This window comes from Arvicanthis niloticus, chromosome 6 (assembly GCF_011762505.2).
Source record: "Arvicanthis niloticus isolate mArvNil1 chromosome 6, mArvNil1.pat.X, whole genome shotgun sequence".
Lineage (NCBI taxonomy): Eukaryota > Metazoa > Chordata > Mammalia > Rodentia > Muridae > Arvicanthis > Arvicanthis niloticus.
In genome coordinates this window covers 77,382,498-77,404,186 of record NC_047663.1, presented here as the reverse complement: position 1 = coordinate 77,404,186, position 21,689 = coordinate 77,382,498, and the positions used below count along the sequence as shown (strand labels likewise).

The following is a 21,689-nucleotide window of genomic DNA, read 5'->3' as shown; positions in this document are numbered from 1 at the left end:
AATGAAGACCTACTTTTATGTTAGCTAATGTATTCCATTAATCTACATATGTTTAACACAATAATGTCCTGTCTTAATTTATACTTATAGTAACTATTGAAGTCAGACTAAGTTGTCAAGGGTCTTCCTTTTCAAAATGGTGTTGACTATTTCATGCCTTTTGAAATTCATATAATTTTTAACTGTAACTTGACAGCATCTTTCAAAAAAAATTTTAAAGCTTTGACAAGATATCACTAAATATATAGTACAACCATCAACATAATATATAATTATTAAGTATTTTTTTGTTCTTTGATCAATATTTTATGATAAGTGACAGAACTTGATTTTTTAATTACATTTGTCTTATGAAATTTTTATTATATTGCTCTTGGATATGTAAATTCAATGTTAGTCTTCTTTTAGCTATTACTAATACATAAATATAATGGATTTTTATAGATTGAGTTTGTACTCTCCAACTGTATCTCTATAGAAAAATCTTACATTTTAGGATTTTCAATAATATATTTTCATACTGTGCACAAATCAAGGCAATTTTACATTTTCCTTTTAAATATGTACCACCTTTAGTAGTATGTCTTACTTTCTTGCACTGACTTTGTAATCACATTTTCTTGTATGTGTGCACTATCTGCTTTGTACTTATCTCCTTTTGCCTATGTCTGTGCTGCTTTCATCTCTTCTTGCCCCCTTCCTCTTTCTAAAGTGTCCCACATCTGCTTTCCACTGTTATTTTTGTTGTTGGTCAGTCTGGACTCCACATATTAGAGAAAATATGATTTTTGCTTATCTGGATGTGGCTTCTTCTGCTTAATATGACCTTCTACAGTACTACTGATTTTCCAAACAACATGATTTATTTCTTATTGATAACTAATGGTGCATTACATATATCACATTTCCCTTTTTTAGCCAAGTGTTCATAAGTTACCTAGATTCCATAACTTGGAAATTGAGAAAAGTATTTTATAAATGCAAACATGCAGGTACCTCTGTGTTTGCTCATTTAGATTCCCTCAGGGGTTCACCTAAGAGTAGTCTAGTTGAGTCATAAATCAGTTCTGGTTTTAGATTTTTTATGAATTTCTAAACAAATTTGCATAACACCTTGACTAAGTCACTTGGCTATTCTCTTGCATCCCCACCAGAGTTTCTTATTTGATTTCTTGATGATAGCCTTTTGACTGGGAGGAAGTGGATCATAGTATTATTTGAGTTATAGTTTCCTGATGGGTCAATGCTGAACATTTTTATATTTATTGGCCATGTGTATGTAATCTTTGGGGGATTATTCAGCGTGTTTCCTTACTTTAAGCTTAGGCATATACAACAGCTCCCTTCCCTGTGCCTAGTATTCATTGCTAAAAGCCCCATCTGATAAAGTAAAGCACATTCAGGTGCCAAAGAACTAATCTCTATCTGGTTGAGTAGCTTAGACTAACTACTTCATCTATATTTGTCTCATATCCCTCATCTATAAAATGAGAAAAGAGGGGTCTTCTTGTTCAGCATGTCAAGGAACTGAACTAGCAGACCAGAGGATGCTGACATTTAAAACATGGAGCAGACTCAAGACCTGCAGACATAGTCCTGGTCCTATAGTCTGTGATGCTTGAACATAGCCTGCCTTTCCTTAGCTGTGTTCTCCATGTCTACAAAACAAGGCCAGGTGAGTCCATAATGGGCTCTGTCTGCACTGAATGATTTGCACAAATCACCAGGCACAGTGCTAGGGTTGGGACTTCAAATTATGTTCTTATGCACAAAACACTGATGCACACTATGGTTTTTTTTTTTTTTTTTTTAATTCTGCTTGTCACTCTGACATATCATCAGACTCACCGCTGATTTGAAGAACCATGGATAGGAACAAGAACAAAGAACGTGTAGCTTCAAAGTATAGCCTCATCCTTTCTTCTTTAAGATTCTATATATCTATTGAATTGAGTTGAAATGTATTGACTTGACAGACAAGGCTGTCTGTACCCTTTTATCTCTCTTAAACTTTCTCATTGTCTATGGGTCTAGCATGGTCCATTCCAACATACAGTATATTTCTAATATCCTTGCCTTTCTTTTTTGTTCTTTTATTCCTAGAAAGACTCTGTGCTCTGAGTCTACTCCTAGAAATTCTTATTTTATGTCCAGTATAACCTAATAGGCTCTTTCTAGTCTACTTTACTTTCTGTTCTGTTCTGTTCTGTTCTGTTCTGTCCTGTTCTGTCCTGTTCTGTCCTGTACTCTCCTTCCAACTGTTTCGACCTCCTAGATGAGTTTTTTCAACCCCTCAAGCTTCACTTACACCTCTGTTCCTATTTAGCACGTATTCAATTTAGCAATTCTGTCTATTACATTCATAACACGATCTACCCTCTAGCTCTGCCAGCCTCCCCCAGTGCCAACAGGCAGGAACACATCATAATCATCTTTGGAATCCACCTTAGCTGCTGCAGAGCTCAGCACACAGTGGTTACTGCAAAAGAAAAGGAAAGATGATGAGATGGACAGAAAGAATTGTGCTGTAAAAGGCTCTCTGTGAGCTCAGACCTGTGGTCACAATCAGTGTGAGCACATGTTATATCTAACCAAATGAGCTGCCCAGCCTAGCAAAGGTATCCAGAAATGAAAGAACATATATCTTCCTTTCATCATAAATGTCTGGGGAACTTTTATTGCATGCTGGCCTAACCATGAAATCCTAGAAAATCTGGATCCTTCAGCGACCCAGATTATAAATATTATAATCATACATATATACATATAATTGTACATATTATAAATATACAAAGTAAGACCAGGATAGATTTAACCCCCCCCCCAATCCCAGAGACGAATTTAGCAAATAAGCAGGAGAGACATGACTAGAATTGGAGGATCCTGCCTGCCATGACTACAGCTCACTTCATTCGTTCCTACTCCCATCCCAAGACTGTCTCATTTTCACTGTCCCAGGCAGCGCCCTGGCCTTCCGTCTCCACCACTGTGTTAGACCTTCAGTATAGTGGTAGCTCATTCCAAGAGTCTGGCAACAGTAGATTGTCACATTCCAAGACATTAGAGCTGTCAGCAGTAGGGCTGATCTAATGAAGTTGAAGGACCAGGTCCCACAGACAACTTTCACTTGCCTTCTCTGTTTTTGCAGTATACTAACAGAAGTCTCAAAACTCACAGAAAGCTATTATGCTGAGAGTGGGCTTTATTACATGGGAAAGGTACTAATTAAAATCATCCAGGAGACAAGGCCAAGGGAGTAGAGTCCACAAATGCTCTAAAATGCAGCCCCCCCCCCCGCCTCCGTGCCCTCTTTTTATAGAGTCAAAAAATTTCTTTCACAGTACCCACATATAACAACACATATTAGAACATTGTCAACCAGGAATGTTCACTTAAGGCCTCATACTAAGATTGCACTGGGGCTCCATTGCATAAATAAAATATAAGCAAATGTCCACCTAGCTATCTCAGACTGCAGCTCCTCTTGGAGGATGAGTGGACACTTCCTGTGTCATCCATGAACCAAAGTCCCAAACCTAAATGACATTTTGAGACTCTCTGAAATAACCCTGCACCTCCTAGCAAACAAAACACTCTGAAGCATGAATTCTAAGGGCTCCGAGACTACTTCCCAGAAGTGTGGACAAAGACAACACTTTTTGGGGGACAAGGTTAAATTCTTTGCAGCTGAAAACCCAGTAGCAGATATGCTTGGTGGCATACCCCGATTTCAGCAAAGCATTTGCAGAATGCCTGTACTTAGGAATTAGATAGGCCTGTGTAAATTTTGTATACTGCTTACGCCCCTAAGACCTCATCCTATTAGAGATGGGTCTGAGTTTTCCTCTTAAGAAAGGAAGCTAGAGAACACCCTTATAATAAACTCCAAGTCAAAACATCAGAAATCCTTAGAATTGACATGACAAACATTTCAGTATTGATGTTCATTTTCATTAGAGACCTGTCTGCTCCGGACAGCTTCCTATGTTAAATTTTAAGAAGAAATTGAGCATCCTTGGAGTTACTCCAGTTGTGGTGAGACAGCCACTAGGCAAGAATTGCCACTTTCCTTCTACAGACAAATTACTGTCCAGAAAAGGACACACTTGCAGAATAGTCGACTGATTATATCTGCCTAGACAGAGTAATCAGCCCTTAATAATTCTGCAGCACTAAACCTGGGCCAGAAGGCAGAAGAACAGATGCTCCAACGTTTTGAAGTAGAGTGAGTGTCCAGGTGTTCAGAGGTCTCTATAAATTGGCTAAGTTTTAGAAGCTATGCTTTGTGCTTCCCACAATTATAGTCAACTCAGTCATTCTGGATTTCTGACGGGGTTGAAAACTTATAGCTATTTACCTTGAGAGAAAAGATCTGAGTGTATGGTCGTCAGCTGACATTCATCTTAAAGCCAGGTTCAGAACTAAATGTTTTAGTTAGGAGAGATGACAGAGGTGCTGGTAGGTCAACAAAAGGATGGACTGGGTACTAGGACTATCTTGTACCTCACTGGTACAAATTGGCATAATTATGCTCTAATTGTATTTTGAGAGAAAAGTTTCCTTTTAACAGGAAGGGTGATGTGTAGGAGGAGCTAAGGTGGGAGGAGTACTGAGAGGAAGAAAAGGAGTAAGAAGAGGAGAAGAAGAAGGAGAGGAGAAGCTAGGTGATGAAAGAGAGATAGAGGGGGGGAGACAGGGAGGCAGATGTTCATGAATCTCCACCAGTCAAAGGTAGTTGATATATCTAGGTTGGGTAGTGGGTTACACCTCTGATTGAACAATACCAAACTTATAAAGCCTATGATTAACAATTTTTTAAAAATTGTATAAATGCAAAAAGGAAAAGGGGGCATGGGATAGGGGTTTTCTAAGGGGGGAATGGGGAAAGGGGATGGCATCTGAAGTGTAAATGAAAGATCTAATAAAAAAAATATATAATAATAAAAAAAAAAAAGAAAGGAAGCTAGAGATGCCTAGCCCTGTAGTATGTTTAAAGCTGAGAATTTGTGCCTTCAATGCCCATGATAGAATGTTAATACACAGTAGGAATCCTAGGAATGTTGGCTCATGGTAATAGGACTTTCTAATTCCTTCCTTTATTACTCTTCTTTCTCTTTCCCCTACTTTTTTTTCTAACTTTCTATCTTCCCTTGACATCAGAGGAAGCCACTCCACTTGTTGTGAATAAAGAAATTTGGAATTCAAAGGAACCAAATTCTCACAGTACTTGGGGGTAACACCCCAAGGGATGGCTTCTGACAGTGTCTGTTTAACAAAACAGGCTGTCCATGGAGGATGAGATGAACAAGACTCACACTTTGTGATGACTTAGCTCTGCTCCGGGATTGGTGTGAATTGAAGATGAAAATGTGTTTTCCAAAAATACTCAGAAGCTGCTGATGTCTGCACTTGTCTCACCTTTGGTTATACAACAGTCTTGCCTGGGCTTCTCTTCTGAGCCCGTCTAACCAGGGTCAGATGCCAGAATGTTTCTCTGTAAAATGAGCCCAAGTGTCTCCCAGTTTAGGCTTACTACACAGACATCACATAGAGCCGACTAGAATACTATTGACGATATGAAGCAAATTCTTAGTAAGACCATAGACCTGATGTCATGCTGAACTGGGCTTCCACATCTTCAGCTGGCCTTCCTGATGTTCCCTGAAATGGTCCAGGGATTTGTAGAAAGAAAATTTTACCTAGACCCATACCCTACAATGGAGATAAGCCTTCCTTCCATGCAAACTGTCTCCAAAATACCTTGTATCCCCATTCTCCTCCCCTAAGCTTTGTGAAACTATAGTCATTGAAAAAGCAAAAGCAAATTTTGTAATTCAAAGCCTCAATTTCTAAGCTATTAAAATTCCGAGTCAAAAATTTTACCATTTGCTTCCCTTCATCCCTTTACAAAACTGTCACATCCAGATTGATCAGTTACCATGAGACCTATACTCTGTCCACCTGAGATTCCGGTAATAAGTCTGTGATGCTGAAAGGCAACTGAGCCTAAAAAGAGGATGGGATAGTCATGTACTGCTCTCGTCTCTGCTGCAAGGGTATGACAGAGAATGTGCTTCGCCTAGCTCACAGCACAGTGATCTTTGAAGAGTAACTGAAGTACACTTAGCCAAGCATTTGTTTCTGTATATTCAACCTACTTATATCTTGCTTCTCCTGCTTAGCTTCAAATTATACTTCATCTGTTAATAATCCTTCCTCTGTCTCATGGTCATTCACTTTCATTCTCTTCTAGATTAGACATCATCTTTTCCATTTGTAAACCCATCAAGTCAGATGAGTAAGTCTTCTTGCTTAATGTGTTACTTCAATGGGTTATTACCTCCTACATGCAAAGAATTTGTCTAGGCATTCTGAAAGAGAAAAGATTAATGGCCAAAATCCTTGCCTTTGTTTAGCAGTGGAAAGTAAGCTATAAGCAAACAAGAAAATAATAAAAATGATTTATCAGACAATGATAAAGGCTTTTTTCATTCCTAATATGTTTTATTTCAATTTTCATAATTATTATCTGCCAGCAATTACAATTCCATTATTTTCTAATTGTTATATATTGTATTTTTATTACTCAGTTTATTTCTTGAGATTCTAATATAATCACATCATTTTTCTTTTCTTTCCTTCCAAACCTTCCTATATAGACTATCTTGTTTGCTTTCAAATGCTTTCATGGCATTTTATTCATTAATTGTTGTTACATACATATACAGATATGTGCATATATACTCTAAATATAACCAGCTCAGTCAGTATCATGTTACATGTATGTTTCAAGCCTGACCATTTGGGATTGGCTAACCAGTTGGTGTGTTCTTTCTTAGGGAAGACTATTTCTCCTGCTGTCAGCATTCCTTACTTGCCTATAGTCCTTTGTGTAGGGTTGGCACCGCAGAAGCTTGTCCCCACTCCTGTCTACTTTAATATGTCTCTTGTCCTTGTTCAGCTCAGGTTCAGGCAGGCGTGTTGTTGTCATGTGCTACTCTGCAGTGCTGACTTCCTTTGTACAACTAAAACTAGTCCGATAACATTATTTATGCTCCTTTATCTTTTCATCCAAACATAGACGTCATAGGATAAGGCCTTCATCTACATGTCCCCCGCTATATCATCAGTGCTGTAGTCTCGATGTACATTTGATGAGTATTTATGAGAAGCATGAACAATACCAACACCTAGGCAGTCAACATTTTTCCATATTGCTATCTTGAGGATGAGCACGACATTGGTACTGTTTGTCTCACACATTCACACTTTTTCGGTTGTGGTTTGGAAAAATTGATCGTGGCCACTGTTCTAACTAAAAGAAAAAAGAAAAAAAAATCTCTCCCTGCCTCATCTAGATCAAAGGTAAGTTCGGCTACACGCTGGCATCAACAGGAACTCTAAGATTCCAAGCACAGCAGTGTAGCCTGCTCCTTCTGAAGCTGAAATCAATGTACCCAGTTGTACTCTAATTAGAAGTATTTCTACCCTGCCTCCATCCCCAGATTCTGCTGTCAAGGTGTCCCACATCTCTAGGCTTCCTTTTCTTTCCCTAGATGGTTTAGCTTGCCATGCATAGCTGGAGAAGGCAAGAAAAGGGCATGGAGCCAATTAGATTGAAATGGAATGAAGTCTTTGGAGACCCCTGTCAGGGTAAAGAATATTGGATGTTCCCAAAGATGACAGATGCTTCTTTATTTGGGCTGACCTCAGAGGTTAAAGGTCATTTGTAAATAAGATTTGCTCCATTTGTTATGGCAAGTCCTGTTCTCTGTGTCTGTTTCTTTCTTTCTTTCTTTTTTTTTTAATCCCTGAGTCTCTCTGTGTATATTGACATGCCTACTTGCTAACAGAAAGGCCACTTGCTCTAGAATTAACATTTTGTGTCCTTTCTGACACCTGAGGGAGTAACCAAGAGCTAGGATGGGTTTGGAAGGGCACTGTACTGAGACATCACATTGGAAGGGAAGGAAGAATGAATGCTGTGGTGATTCCAATGGATGGGTGAACCCCTGACAGCTATTTCTCCTGGGTTAGCTGTGAGAAGGTAAAAATAGACTAAACTTCATTATCAAGCCTTTATGTTGCTGATAAAATCTTTGATATGGATGATATTCCATGGAATGTGATCTTCAAAGGAAATAAGACCATACTCTATGTGTGAACAACTACTTTTAATTCAAATTAACCCATATTTATTGACCCATAAACTCACTGACATGTATGTCAAATATATTTAATTACTTGGTGGAGTGTATTCCCTGCGTGGGGCTAGTAATTGTTCCCATGCATTGTAATGTTGTTTCCTAGAAGCCTATGAGTTACTTATGAGTTAGTGTTAGTCTCATATAAAGATCTTGTCTGAGATCCTAAGTGATTAGGAAGGACTCTTTGGATCTGTGGGTTGTAGCATGATTATTCTGTACTTTATGACAAAAATCCACTTATAAGTAATATATACTATGTTTGTGTCTCTGAGTCTGGGTTACCTCAATCAGAATGATCTTTTCTAGTTCTGCCCATTTGCCTTCAAATTTCACGGCATTGTTTTTAATGGCTGAGTAATATTCCATTGTGTAAATATACTTTTTCTTTATCTATTCTTTGGTTGAGGGACTTCTAATCTGTTTCTGGTTTCTGGCTATTACAAATAAAACTTCTATGAACCCAGTGGAACAACTGTCCTTGTGGTATGGTGAGGGTTTCTTTTCAGTAGATGTACAGGAGTGGTATAACTATTACCAATTTTCTGAGAAACTGCCAAATTGATTTCCAAAGTGATTGCATGAGTTTGCACTCCCACCAGCAATGGAGGAGTGTTCCCCGTGCTCTCTATCCTCACCAGCATGAGCTGTGGCTTCAGTTTTTGATCTTAGCCATTCTGAGAGGCCTAAGATGGAATCCCAGAGTCATTTTGACTTGCATTTACCGAGTCTAAGGACATTGAACATTTCTTTAAGTGCTTCTCAGCCATTTAAAATTCTTCTGTTGAGAATTCCCAGTTTAGATCTGTACCCCATTTCTAAATTGGGTTATTTGGTTTTTTGATGTCTTATTTCTTAAGTTCTTTATATATTTTAGATATCAGACCTCTGTTAGATATGGAGTTGGTGAATCTTTTCCCATTCTGTAAGCTGACATTTTGTCCTTTTGATGGTGTCCTTTGCATTATAGAAGATTTCTGTTTCATGAGGTCCCATTTATTAATCGTTGATCTTTGTGCCTGAGCTGTTGATGTTCTGTTCAGGAAGTGACTTCTATGCCAATGTGTTCAAGGGTTTCCCCCACTTTCCTTCTATCAGATTTAGTATATCCCATTTTATGTTGAGGTCTTTGATCCACTTGGACTTGAGTTTTGTGTAAAGTAATATAAATGGATCTGTTTGAGTTCTTCTACATACAGACATTATGTTAGACCATCACCCTTTGTTGAACAAGGAGGGAATGCTTGAATCTCCCTGTGAAGGGGGAATATATTAGACATCACAGGTAAATGGATAAGAGGGGCCTTAGTGGGAGAGGGGTAAGGATGGGAACAGAAGGGATGAAGTGGGGAGAGGAAAGAGGGAGAGAGTGCTGGGAGAGACAACAGGATTGGGGAAATCTCTAAGACAAGCTACAAACCTAGGAAAATGGACACTCCCAGGACTCTGTGGGGATGACCCTAGCTAAGACTTGTAGCAATGTGGGATATAGAACCTGAACTGGCCATCTTCTGTAACCAGGCAAGACGTTCAATGGAGGAATTGAAACACCAACCCAGCCACAAAACCTTAGGCCCACAATTTGTGCTGCCTACCCCCAGAAGATGTGTAGAGGTAAAAGATGAAGCAGAATTTAAAGGACAGACCAACCAATGACTGGAGCAGCTTGAGACCCATGTCATGAGAAGGACCATCCCCTGACACTATTAATGATATTCTGCTGTACTGGCAAACAGAATATCATTAACCGTCATCAGAAAGGCTTCACCCAGCAACTGATGGAAACAAATGCAGAGACCCACAGCCAAACGTTAAGTGAAGCTCGCAGGATCCTGTGGAAGGGGGAGGATTGGAGGAGTCAGAGGGGTCCGAGTCACCACAAGAAAACCAACAGAAACAACAACCTGCACCTCTAGGAGCTCATAGAAATCAAACTGCCAACTAGGAAGCATGCATGGGACAGACCTAGACCCTCTGAACATATGTAATAGTTGTGTAGCTGGGTCTTCACGTAGGACTCCTGAAATGGGAGCAAGACAGTATCTAACTCTGTTGTCTCCCTTTGGATCCCTTTCCCCAACTGGGCTGCCTTGTCTAGCCTCCGTAGAAGAATATATGCCTAGTCTACTACAAGTTAACTTGTTGATATTCATGGGAGACTCCCCTGCTTTTCTGAGAAAAAGGTGGGGAGGGAATGTGGGTGGAGATGAGAGGGAAGAACTTGGAGGCAAGGAGGGAGGGGAAGTTGTGATTGGAATGTAAAGTAAGTAAATAGCTTAATCAGTAAAATAATAAAAATGGACTCAGCCATTATGTGGCAGGGCTGTATCTGCAACGGAGTAAGATACATCGAATTGTAGAAAATGAGAGCAGGTTCTGAATTGAATGTTCCATAAAGATAATATACTAAAAGTTATCAGGGGAATCTCAGAGAACTCGAGAACAAAGATATCAATTGTTTATGTAAGGAGCTAGTGTCAGACAGTGGAAAGTCCTCAGAAGTCTTGGCAAGCACGTACCTGGTCTCTTGGCTTCTGTGTTTTCTCTGCAACACTGGTCTGTGAACTCAATCACAGCTGGAGGGTTGCCTTACTGGGCACAGTAGCCTCCGTTCCTTCCTTGCTTCTGTCTAGTCTCAGACTTACTTCTCATCTATCTCCCAATCAAATGTGACTTGAAAGATAACAAATGCGAACCCAAACCAAGAGGTGTTTCTAACTGTCTAAGCTCTACTAGGAATAACTTGGATATTATTTCAGCATTTCTGAACAATTCCCAGATCCCTCCCTCTTCTGCCTTTATGCTCTAACACTTACGACAATGAATATAAGCACACAAAGGCACATGCATATGCTTCATCCCAAGCATGACCATATTAGAGATCTAACAGTGCCCATTCTAGACCTCCAAATACTATTTTCCTATTTTATAAAAACCAACACAGTGGAGAGTAAAGGTCTGGAAAGTCCTTTTCCAGAAGACCTAGGTGTGGTTCCCAGCACTCATGTCAAGTAGCATACATGTCTATGTAATTCTAGCTTTAAGCAATCCAATGTTCTCTTCTGATGTCTTGGGGGCACCTATATACATATGGCAAAACCAAAGATACATACTCGTGCATAAAAATAAAAATAAGCCTTATAAAAGAATCATTACCAGGATTATTCCAGAAGTTTTAAGCTTCCATAATGACAGAGCAGCCATACCCATGACTATCCGAATGTTCTGACACAGTCAGTGCTATGGTTTAAACAACAACATATATCAACAGGCTCAGCCTATAATGCCTCAGTTGTGAGCTTTTCCACATTTAAACTGTTTGTTTTATATGAGTGAGTGTTTAGCCAACTGGTCCCTATAGAAGCAGAACAGGATTCAGAATACCCTTGGAACTGAAGTTATAGATGATTGTAAGCCACTTTGTGGGTGCTAAAACTCAAACCTGTGTTCTCTTGTAAAAACAACAAGAGCTTTTAACTGTTAAGCACCCCACCCACCTTGTCTCTCTTTCAAGACAAGATCTCACCCATCCTGGGTTAACCTGAAACTCATAAAGACTACCCTATATTTGCCTCCAAGGTACTGGAATTAAAGATGTGCACCCCATACATAGCCCTGATTTGGGAGGGGGTGAGGGTTGTTTTGCTTTGCTTGTAAATAATGTCTGTGCACACATACTTCTGAGGAAACCCATTTACAACAGCTTACTCAGTGCAACCAGCTCTTATGCAAGTGTTCCTCTGAGGGAATTGGCACCAAGCCAGGATAATCAACTGTCGTAAGAAAGGGCAATGGACTGAGTCACAAGATGGAATTAGTTTTGACTGCGTGGCTTTGGAAGTGAACATGCATATTCTATGCTTCTCTGCCAAAGTAACACAGTTGAAAAAAAAAAAAAAAAAAAAAACACTTCTGAAAAAAAAAAAAGAAAGAAAGAAAGAAAGAAATGAAAAAGAGATATGGTATGGCATCCGGGAAAGACTTCTCAGCAAGAGCAAAAGGTGATTCAGCCTCTTCAGGAAGAGGGATTCATACACTCAGGACACAGATGCAAACAGAGCAGGAGCCAGCAAAGCATCTTTGCTAGACTGACCTGACATTCTTGAAGCCAGGTCTAAGATTTACAAAGAGTATTTTATTTCACAAACAGATTTCAAGACTTCTTAGCCAACCCTTGATTTCTGGGGCTTTCAGTCACATTGACTCATAAAGAAAAGTTTTTAAGAAAGTTAACTTTAATTCAACGTCATTTTTAGGACCCTGGGAAGAAGAAGAATGCTTAAGAAGCCTGTCAGATCTTTTCCAGGAAAGAGAACTGGTATTTTCATTTCAAACTTCTTTGCATTTAGGCAAGGTTTTTTTTTAATGTTTTTTTTTTAAAAAGAAATTTTAAAATTATACTACATCCTTACCATTCAATATTTGTTTTTAGCTCCTTAATATGTGTTTGTAAAAACAGGTATTTCTGAGGTTTATTTTTCCCTTCACTTATGTTAATGACTAATGTTGGTATTTTGTGGCATGTGATGAATTTTAACACACATAACAGCAATTTGCAACCTCACACCAATGGGAAATAAAGGCTTGGATTACATGAGTAGATTTGCTGGCAGGAAATAAATAGGTTAGAGATTGCTTCTGAAGTGTTAGAGAGGAGTATAGAAAGAAAGCTGCACTGAAGAGTATTTTCTCTGGGAGATATGTTGTTCCTTGCCATTTTGTTGATGCTGCAGCCTAGGATTTGAAGGGTAAAAGGGTTAGCTGTCACAGTAGTCCTCTTGCTTTTTCTAGGAAAAGCAGAATTATAGAATTTGTGATTTAAGAGACCTGCACACATGTTGATCCTAAATAAAACGACCCTTTGAGATCTGATCTTTGAGAAATCAATTTACTCTTCTAAGACTGAGTCTCTTCATTGTAAAATTGTAATAATGATGCTGGTGGTGTGATGATGATGATTATTATGATGATGAGGAGGAGGAGGAAGAGAAGGAAGAGGAAGAAGAGACTATTCCAGGCAACGCTAAGTTTTAAAGGTAATCTTCTTAATAGATTCCGGCACACAAGATAGACCAAATAAATGATAGTCACAGGTTTGTGGTTTTGTTTGGCTCATTAAAAAATTTGAGGTCACTTTTCCTAACAGTGGCTACTTATTTATGTATTTTTTATTAATAAAAGAAGGCAAGCTTTAAAAAAAGGATGCTGAGTGAACTGCTCTCAGACATGCTATATCGGGAGAGTTAGGCATAGGCAGCTGCATTGAGGCACTGAAGGGGAGAAAGCAAGCCTTTGGGTGCAGAGAAGAGGTTTTATAGGAGGGATAGTGCAGATACCTTGACAGTGATCTTATAGAGAAAGAACCTTTAGTTTTCCTCACTTCTCAGAATACTGAGACAGATAAAGTCTCTATGAAAAGCATCATGGGTCCTGAAAGAAGGCATCCTTCTATTCCTGAAAAATAAAGGCAATCCCTTGACCTTATAGGTTTGGGACAGAGGAGACAGAGTTCTATAACATGTGACCTAGCCTATGTGTCAAGAAGATGCTAGACCAAAGTAAGGTTATATTCAAGGTTATCTTTACATTACAATAATATAATTTTTGTTTGGTACATTATGTATATAATTATATATGTGATATTTATAGCAGAAACTTAACTGTTCAGTATTTCCTTTTTTCTATATAGAACATAGAGTTCATTCAAGGTAACAATGTATCTAACTTAAGAACTATATACCCCAACTTCTCTTGAAAAGAGAGGGGTAGCCAATGAGATTAAAGCTTTTAGGTCATGAAGCCATTCCTTAAATCTTCAGAGGGACTGCTCTGGCAGGGGTACATTTGCCTGTCCTCCCTTTTTTCTTTTCCCTGCTTGCAAGGAACATGACTGATGGATCAAGTTCTCAGGGCCCTGTGGTTCTTAACATTCAACAGCAATTCTAAGGATAGTGGAACAGAGAAATCTTGGTCCCTTGAGACTTAGGAACTCCCATATATGCCTTAGATTACCAACTTCTCAAAGTGCTGTATGTCATAAGTAAACACCTTGTTTGTGCCTCTTTTGTTAAATGCAGGTAAACCTAACACTAAATAAAATATACTCCATATATCACATTCATAGTTGAATATTTAACCTATCACAATAGTTTTGTTAGTTTTCTGAGACAAGTGCAGTATTTAAAGTAGCAACTCTAAAGCTGGTCTGTGGTTCTATTTCGCCACTAACAACTGGGAGATATGTGGGTAATTAATTTCTCTGTACCTTATTTTGCTCGTGTGTAAAGCACTGAGGCTAGTAGTGCCCCTATCACGGGGTTGTCATGAAAACTGTAAGTGAATATCCACAATGTTTATGGAGGTACCTAAAGGAAAACTAATAACTCTTAGTGAGACTCACTATTCTTACTATTTCCTATGGTCTATTTCTGTCTTCCATACAGAATTCCATTCTATTTATGTTACCACTTTTTTTTTTTTTTGCTTTCTATATTTATACTTCCATTTATAAGTTTCCTAAATGGTGATGGAATTAACATTTCCAAATATGTCTCCTTGTACACATTTGGATCGATTACTCCAGGGTACTCACTAGAAGTAGAAATGCTGGACTATGGGCATATGCACTTTCAACCTGCCTTCTAAAGTTAAATTGCTTTCAAATGTACCATAGCAGTTGGCAAACGAAAGTGTCTGTTGTACCTCATCTTTGCCAAATCTAAAATTCGTTAGGCTTTACTTTGTTTGCCAGTCTGGTATCGTGACAGTTACCACTTTATTGTTTTAATTTGTGTGACCCTGATTACTAGTGAAACTAGGAACGACTTTGTACAGCGCCACATGGGTTTCCCTCTTCTGCTTCTACTGTTCATCTTTCTCCTGCCTTGTTGGCCATTTCCACATTTTAATGTGGTTCAGATTCATCAATCTTTAGTCAAATTATTGATGTCTTTGCCTTTAACGTTTCTTTCATGCCTCAGAATTATAAAGCTGCTCTCCTGGGTGTGTTTTAAATCCATCCCTCCTTCCCTCAGGAAGGTATTTGATATACCTTTAATTTACTTCTATATGCCATAAGAGGTGAAACTGTTCCTACTTGTTATTACCGATTTAGGTTAGTTATCAATGAGATCAATATGTCTGAGTTCATACATCTATACTGACTCACAAGGCTACATCTGTCACATGCTGAGTCCCCATGCATACATTGGACTGCTGTCCTATTCTATAGCATGTATTTATTATTTGACTATTTGCTATCTCAATGCTGGTATTCGCTGTGCAAACCTCAGTTTCCTAAGGGTTGTTAGTCTACAAGATAATTTCCAAGCTTTGTTTGGTTGGCATTTTCCACATAACTTTTAGTTAGGATATACTCCCCTGATTAGACTTCCAACTCTATGTAGGATACACATAAGAGCCACAGCTACCCAGCAGATGAGAAGAAAAATTTTATTTCTATTTATCAAAATTGCAGTTTACCTCTCTTCTCAACACACCCTTTAATGTCTCCTACCCCAAAGCTATCATCCCTTCTGCTACCATCAGAAACTGCCCCATATGATTCTATGCTCAGCAATAGTCCACCTCACACTGATGGATAGCAAAGCCATTTGCCTTACGGTCTATAGATGGAAATGTTCCCTGGATACAACATTTACAGCCTCGGTAATTGGGGAACACCTGTTACAGGAACCATTCTATATGAGATGTGAGACATCAGCTTAACTGTTCAGCAGCTCTAAGAGGAATCGCAAATATGAAAATGCATTTCTACTCATCAAATTACCCTTTTGTGAAAGGACAAAATGAAATTACTGAAGGGTGGGATAGGCAGTCAAATGCAGCTACCTGCACTTTGATTTTGATTTCCTGTATCAGAAAAATAAGTCAAAAGACCCCACACAGACCACTGATTCTGTACCATGAATCAGATAGTAAAGCCTCCATAACATGCTAAAACTGGCTAACTGGGTACCAAGTCCCCTGGACATCAGGAAATGCATTGTGTCAGTGTCTCTTTCCTCAGCCAGAATATAATCAGAGTGTGCATTTCTGACACTAAGCATCTCTTGCCAGCAGTTGGAGCTTAATAAAATGGGAAAATTAAGGCCTTGGAGACTGGGTCTTCAAGAAGATGTATTTCCTGGAGGCCTATGCATCATCCCTAAGTCCCTTTCATGCAATCTGGCCTGGGGCCACCCTACTATCTTCCTGGAGGGTGCTGGTTACTGGTAGTAGTCTCATGACTATTCTGCTTTCTCTGTCTCCAGAGTCTTGCCAAGTAGGCCAGAAGAGTATTTAAGTGATAAAGTCATCTACACTTGTTGACATTCCTTTTTTAATACTTTCTTTTCTTCTTGTTAGGTTTATGATCTCATCATATGACATTCTTTTTTAAAAAAATATTAGTAAACTTTTTTTTTAAAGACTGATTTATTTAGTTTATATATATGAATACACTGCCACTATCTTCAGACATACCAGAAGAGGGCAATTTCATTATAGACAGTTGTGAGCCACCACGTGGTTGCTGGGAATTGAACTCAGGACCTCTGGAAGACCAGTCACTGCTCTTAACCGCTAAGTAATCTCTCCAGTCCATCATAGGACATTCTATGTTCTCTTATAGGATCATATAGATTTTATAGGATAACCGGAGAGAGAATCTCATGTGAAGGAACTCTGTTTTATCTTTGCAACACAAAAGATTATTTTTAAAAATATTCCCCCAGGTTTTATATATATATATATATATATATATATATATATATATATATATATATATAAACTATATTACATATATAGTGTTATAATGTTATATTATACATCATATGTTATTGTTACTCTTATTCCAGAAGAAACGGGCATTAGATTCATCTGCACAATATGTTCAACTTCTGACTTACCCACAGTCATACTTCCTAAGTCAGAGTCCATCTTATATGATAATTCAATACAAATGCAAACTCATTTCTGAAGCTCTTCTAAATGACCTAGTCTATTTCAGTTTCAGTCGATACAAATATCGAATCACTTATAAGAGAAGAGGGAACTAAAGGCTCACGAACAAATAGAGAGGGCATATGAGAAATAAAAGATAAGAAGCAGTGAAGATTGTGAATTGTGATTAGGAAGCATGCCCTGAGTGTACTGGGGAAGAGCTCACTGAGACATAGGAGCATCCTACTGTGAGTCCTTCAACTAGAATCCTGAGCAAGGGTAAATGGTTTATAATCCTAAGCAATGGGGACAAGCCACACACACCTCCCAATTAATTCCTCTATCTTGAAACTCGTCTCTTAGTCACTGGGATCCCAGGGGACAGAAGTGATAAGATCAGAGTAATTTTGTTAAATGCTTTGTAACAAGTGTCAGCTATGAAGAAAATTAATTTCAAGTTTGTTGTGTCAAGAGAGGAAAACATTAAAAACTTCTAGGGACTAGGTCCTTGGTGAAATTGAATCATATATTATTATATAAATGAATTACATGTGATTTACTGATGTTAGTTACTATGCTCTCTGAATTGTTTCATTCCAATGCTTCATATTATCCTCTCAAAATGTTCTCCCAAGTCAAAGTCTCAAGTTCCTTAAACTCTGATGCATATACACAGGAATATTGGAGAATTTCATCCTGATGTTAAGAAGAATCACTATCACACAGACAAAACTGACCTCAAAGAACTATTTGGGGAGAAAAGTTCAATAGTAAGGATGTTTCTGGAAAATGTTTAAGTTATTGCTAAGTTCAAATTATTGGTTTTTATTCATCATACAAACCTGGCACTTCTTAGCATTGGTCACTATACCTTGGGACATGTAAATGATTATTGTTCCCAGAAGGCACTGGGGTAAAGTGGTAACTCTTCCCAGGAGGCTCTGGGGTAGTAGTAACTGTTCCCAGGAGGCACTGTGGTAGAGTGGTGACTGTTCCCAGGAGGCTGTGGGGTAGAGTGGTGACTGTTCCCAGGAGGCTGTGGGGTAGTGGTAACTCTTCCCAGGAGGCACTGGGGTAGAGTGTGACTGACATAAAGAAGCTTTCAGTTCAGACAAGCACATAGCTGATTACACAGGACTAAGCTAAAATGAGTTAAGGACAGAGAAATATAATTCAATCACACTTTTTTTTATGAGAAAATCATGAAAGAACATTTCCAAATGGATGTAGGGATGCAAAGTGCTCTATTGATGCTGAGGAAAAGATGTACATAAAAGGGAAAGAATGACCCATGACTAGATTAGAATGTGACCAGGAGATAATGAAGCAAAAGCTGGGAAGACAGACTATGTGTTGCAGAACATTCTGAAATTATGTTAAAGTTTTATTTAAAGTTATATTACTTATATTTTATTTTGGAACATTCAAAGCCAAGAAAGAGTAGTATGGTGATAACTTGAATGAATTTACACTTAGATAATATCTTTCTGACTTACCTGAAGAACAAACTGAGTGAGAGAAAACTTACTTAAAAAGAAAGGAACAAATTGCAATAATATTCAGGCAACTGAAACAAGAAAGAAGCATGACCTGGTGTGGTATGGTGTGGTGTGGTGTGGTGTGGTGGGGTGGGGTGGGATGGGGTGGGGTAGGGTAGGGTGGGGTAGAGTATAGTGTGGTGGGGTGGGGTAGAGTGTGTGCGATGGAGTGGGGTGAGGTGTGGTGTGGTAGGGTGGGATGTGGTGGGGTTGAGTATGGTGGAGGTGTGGTGTGATGTGATGTGGTGGGGTGGATTGAGGTGGGTGTGGTGTGGTGGGATGGGGTGGGTTGAGTGTAGTGGGTGTGGTGGGTGTGGAGTGTGGTGGGGTGTTGTAGGGTGTGGTATGGTGGGTGTGGTGAGGGTGGTGGGGTAGAGTAGTGTGGGGTGGGGTAGGTGGGGTATGATTGAGTGTGGTAGGATGTGGTAGGGTGTGATGTGGTGGAGTGGGGTGGGTGTGGTGGGTGTGATAGGGTGTGGTGTGGTGGGTGGGGTGGGCAGGACAGTAGTAGACCCAGAGAAGAACAGACAAAATTGACAGGTGTTTGTGGCTGGAATCAATTGGACATGTTTCAATACAAATGAGTCAAACTGAGAGCAGTCTGCCATTCCAGGAGATACAAAGGAAGGATATCACAGATGTATCAGGAAAGATAATGAGCCTTTTTGGAGACAAACTGCGATTTGCATCCTTAAGATAGCCACATGGCAATGTCTAGGAAAAGCTGGGTTCTTCTTGGGATTCTTCCTTGTGTTGAGATGAGAATTTGAGAGCTATTTTAAAATCTTGTTATGAGAGGATAGTGATGAGAGAGGGTTTAGTTGTTGATTTTTAAAATATGAGAATGTCCATACCCAAACACATATGCAAGTAGAGTAATTTAGCCAAAGCAAAGTGGATGAGAGTATGTTTCTTTCTGGAAAAAGAACAATGTCCTATGAGGTCCTTTTTCCTCTAAAAAGAGCCAAGACTATAATCTGGAGGTAGGGGGGCGGACGGAAGGGGGGGGGGAGGAGTGAGGATTCTCATCAAGCTGTCCAAGGTGAGAGCCTGAATAAAAACATAGGAAATATGCACCGGCCATAGCAATTCCCTTGTCTTATAAAGGAAGGAACTAGGGCTGAAAACAGTCACATGGGATGATCTCCCAGGGTCACACAGCTAAACGTAAGATGAATAAACCAGACAGCTTCACTTGGCCTACCCTGATCTTAAGGATTCCCATAAGATCAGTGTGAGTCCTAATCCCTTGTCCCTACTTGGTCTGTGGTTGGAATGGCTAGCATTTGCTGCATTTCTTCCTCCCATCTGCCTTTCTCACAGTCCTCTTTGTATCTTTCCCCTTGCTAAACCAAGAGACAGTTTCTTCTCCTTGCCTTGGAGACATCTCCTCCCAATCAAATGATATCATCTGAGGTCAATGGCCCTATGTTGTAAACTTTTATTAACGATTTTAAGGTTACACAGACGGACATTATACCTTATTACCATATCATATATATTTTAAGTGAGCATTTCACTCTTCTGCTGGTAGTCACCAGCACCTAGCTTTAATTTATGATTTTCCATGCCTTTCCTAAGTAACTCTCCTCCCCTTCCCTTTTCCTCTCCCTCTTCCATTCTTTGACTTCGTCCCCAGTGTGGGGTCATAGAGCATCTCTTCAGGAAGGATCCTCTGGAAGCAGCCATCCTAGAACATTTTTTTTTTTTTTTTCAGTTTACTTCACAGGCCTGGTCACGAGTTCTTTGTGCCGAAAAACAGGTAGTTAATTCATTTGTCTTTGTTAAAACTCTTCCCAACTGTCCCCTGCTGCCCCCACCTCAGCCTTTCCTGGATACATTTATCAGTGTGTGCCTTGTTCCACGTGGACGTCTCGTCAATCAATCTGACCTCTTGTCTTTTAATTGCTTGTGGCCCGATGAACTTCGTACAACTTTCTCCACCTTTCAACTAAGCACTGATTTATTCCACATCGGTGAGCAATTTATTCCCTTTTAATTAGACACAACTTAATTATTTTTGCCATTAAAGCAAACCAAAAGAATCTATAAAGCAACTTTTAAGAGAAATCACATTTCTGCCTGGAGGGATATTAACATGAAATTATGCAGCTCATTTTACCTGTCTCATACAAAGAAAAGAGTGCCTGCATTGTCTTTTAATTTCCCCTGATCTTTTATCTTCCATTGGATAGATAGCTGGGAAATCAAGGTTAGACTAGGAGGGAAACTGGGACAAAGCAGCTTCAGTTTTCAACAGAGAGCAGACATCTGAGTGCGGGAGACTGTGTTGCTTCAGGTTTGTCCCGAGTGGTAACTTCTATGCAATTGTTAAGCAGGTAAGGGTCTCACCTCTGTCCCCAGAGCTCCTTATGCAGAACAATCCTAGGTAGGATGAAAAGTAGAACTTCCCCAGTTACCTATTCTGCCACATTCCGGGTCCTTGCTTGCCTCTAGACATCCAAATCTGATTCACTGAATTGCCAATTCTACTTGTTCAGGAATCATGCCTTCCATTTCTAAGAGTCTCTATATCAGCCATTTATTCAATTCCCCATTGATTTTTTTCCACCCAGCTAACTTTGCATGTGAATATATCCTATCTATCCAATCATTGTACTCACCCAAGAACCCTGCCTTCTGGCGCATTCACCCTGTGATAGCCAATTCTTTCAAGAAATCCATAATGGCCTTGAAGAAATGTCTAGTACATGGAGCATATATGAATTTTCTGTTGTCTAAGTATTAGTGGACTACCTCAGGTCAGTGTGTTTCAGGGCTAATCGCTTGAGTTCAATTTGGAATATATCACTCTGGTATCAGAGAGGCGGAATAGAAATAGAAATTGTAGAATATCTATTGGCTAGAATAAAGAGATGGGTATGCCCATATCCTGTTGTCCGACTGCACACTGCTCCTGTGGACCTCACTGTACTCCTTTCCTAAATGTCCATGTTCTTTCAAAGTAATCAAGCCTCCAATGCAGTCAGGATGAGGCAAAGAG

The 21,689-nt window shown here is 39.3% G+C and overlaps 1 protein-coding gene and 1 long non-coding RNA gene across 11 annotated transcripts in view; one reads left to right on the top strand and one right to left on the bottom strand.

Annotated features, from left to right (window-relative positions):
• The window catches only part of Atp10b (ATPase phospholipid transporting 10B (putative)), a 281,854-nt gene that overhangs the window by 148,281 nt on the left and 111,884 nt on the right, over positions 1-21,689 (top strand). The window lies entirely within an intron of this gene.
• LOC143442832 (uncharacterized) overlaps positions 1-21,689 on the bottom strand; it is a 139,080-nt gene that overhangs the window by 115,173 nt on the left and 2,218 nt on the right. For 2 of the 9 annotated variants that reach the window (XR_013111351.1, XR_013111352.1), the window contains exon 3: positions 2,446-2,479. The exons of the other annotated variants lie outside the window; for them this stretch is intronic. This is a non-coding gene — a long non-coding RNA (uncharacterized LOC143442832). The remainder of the gene's footprint in view (positions 1-2,445; positions 2,480-21,689) is intronic. 9 annotated transcript variants of the gene reach the window in all.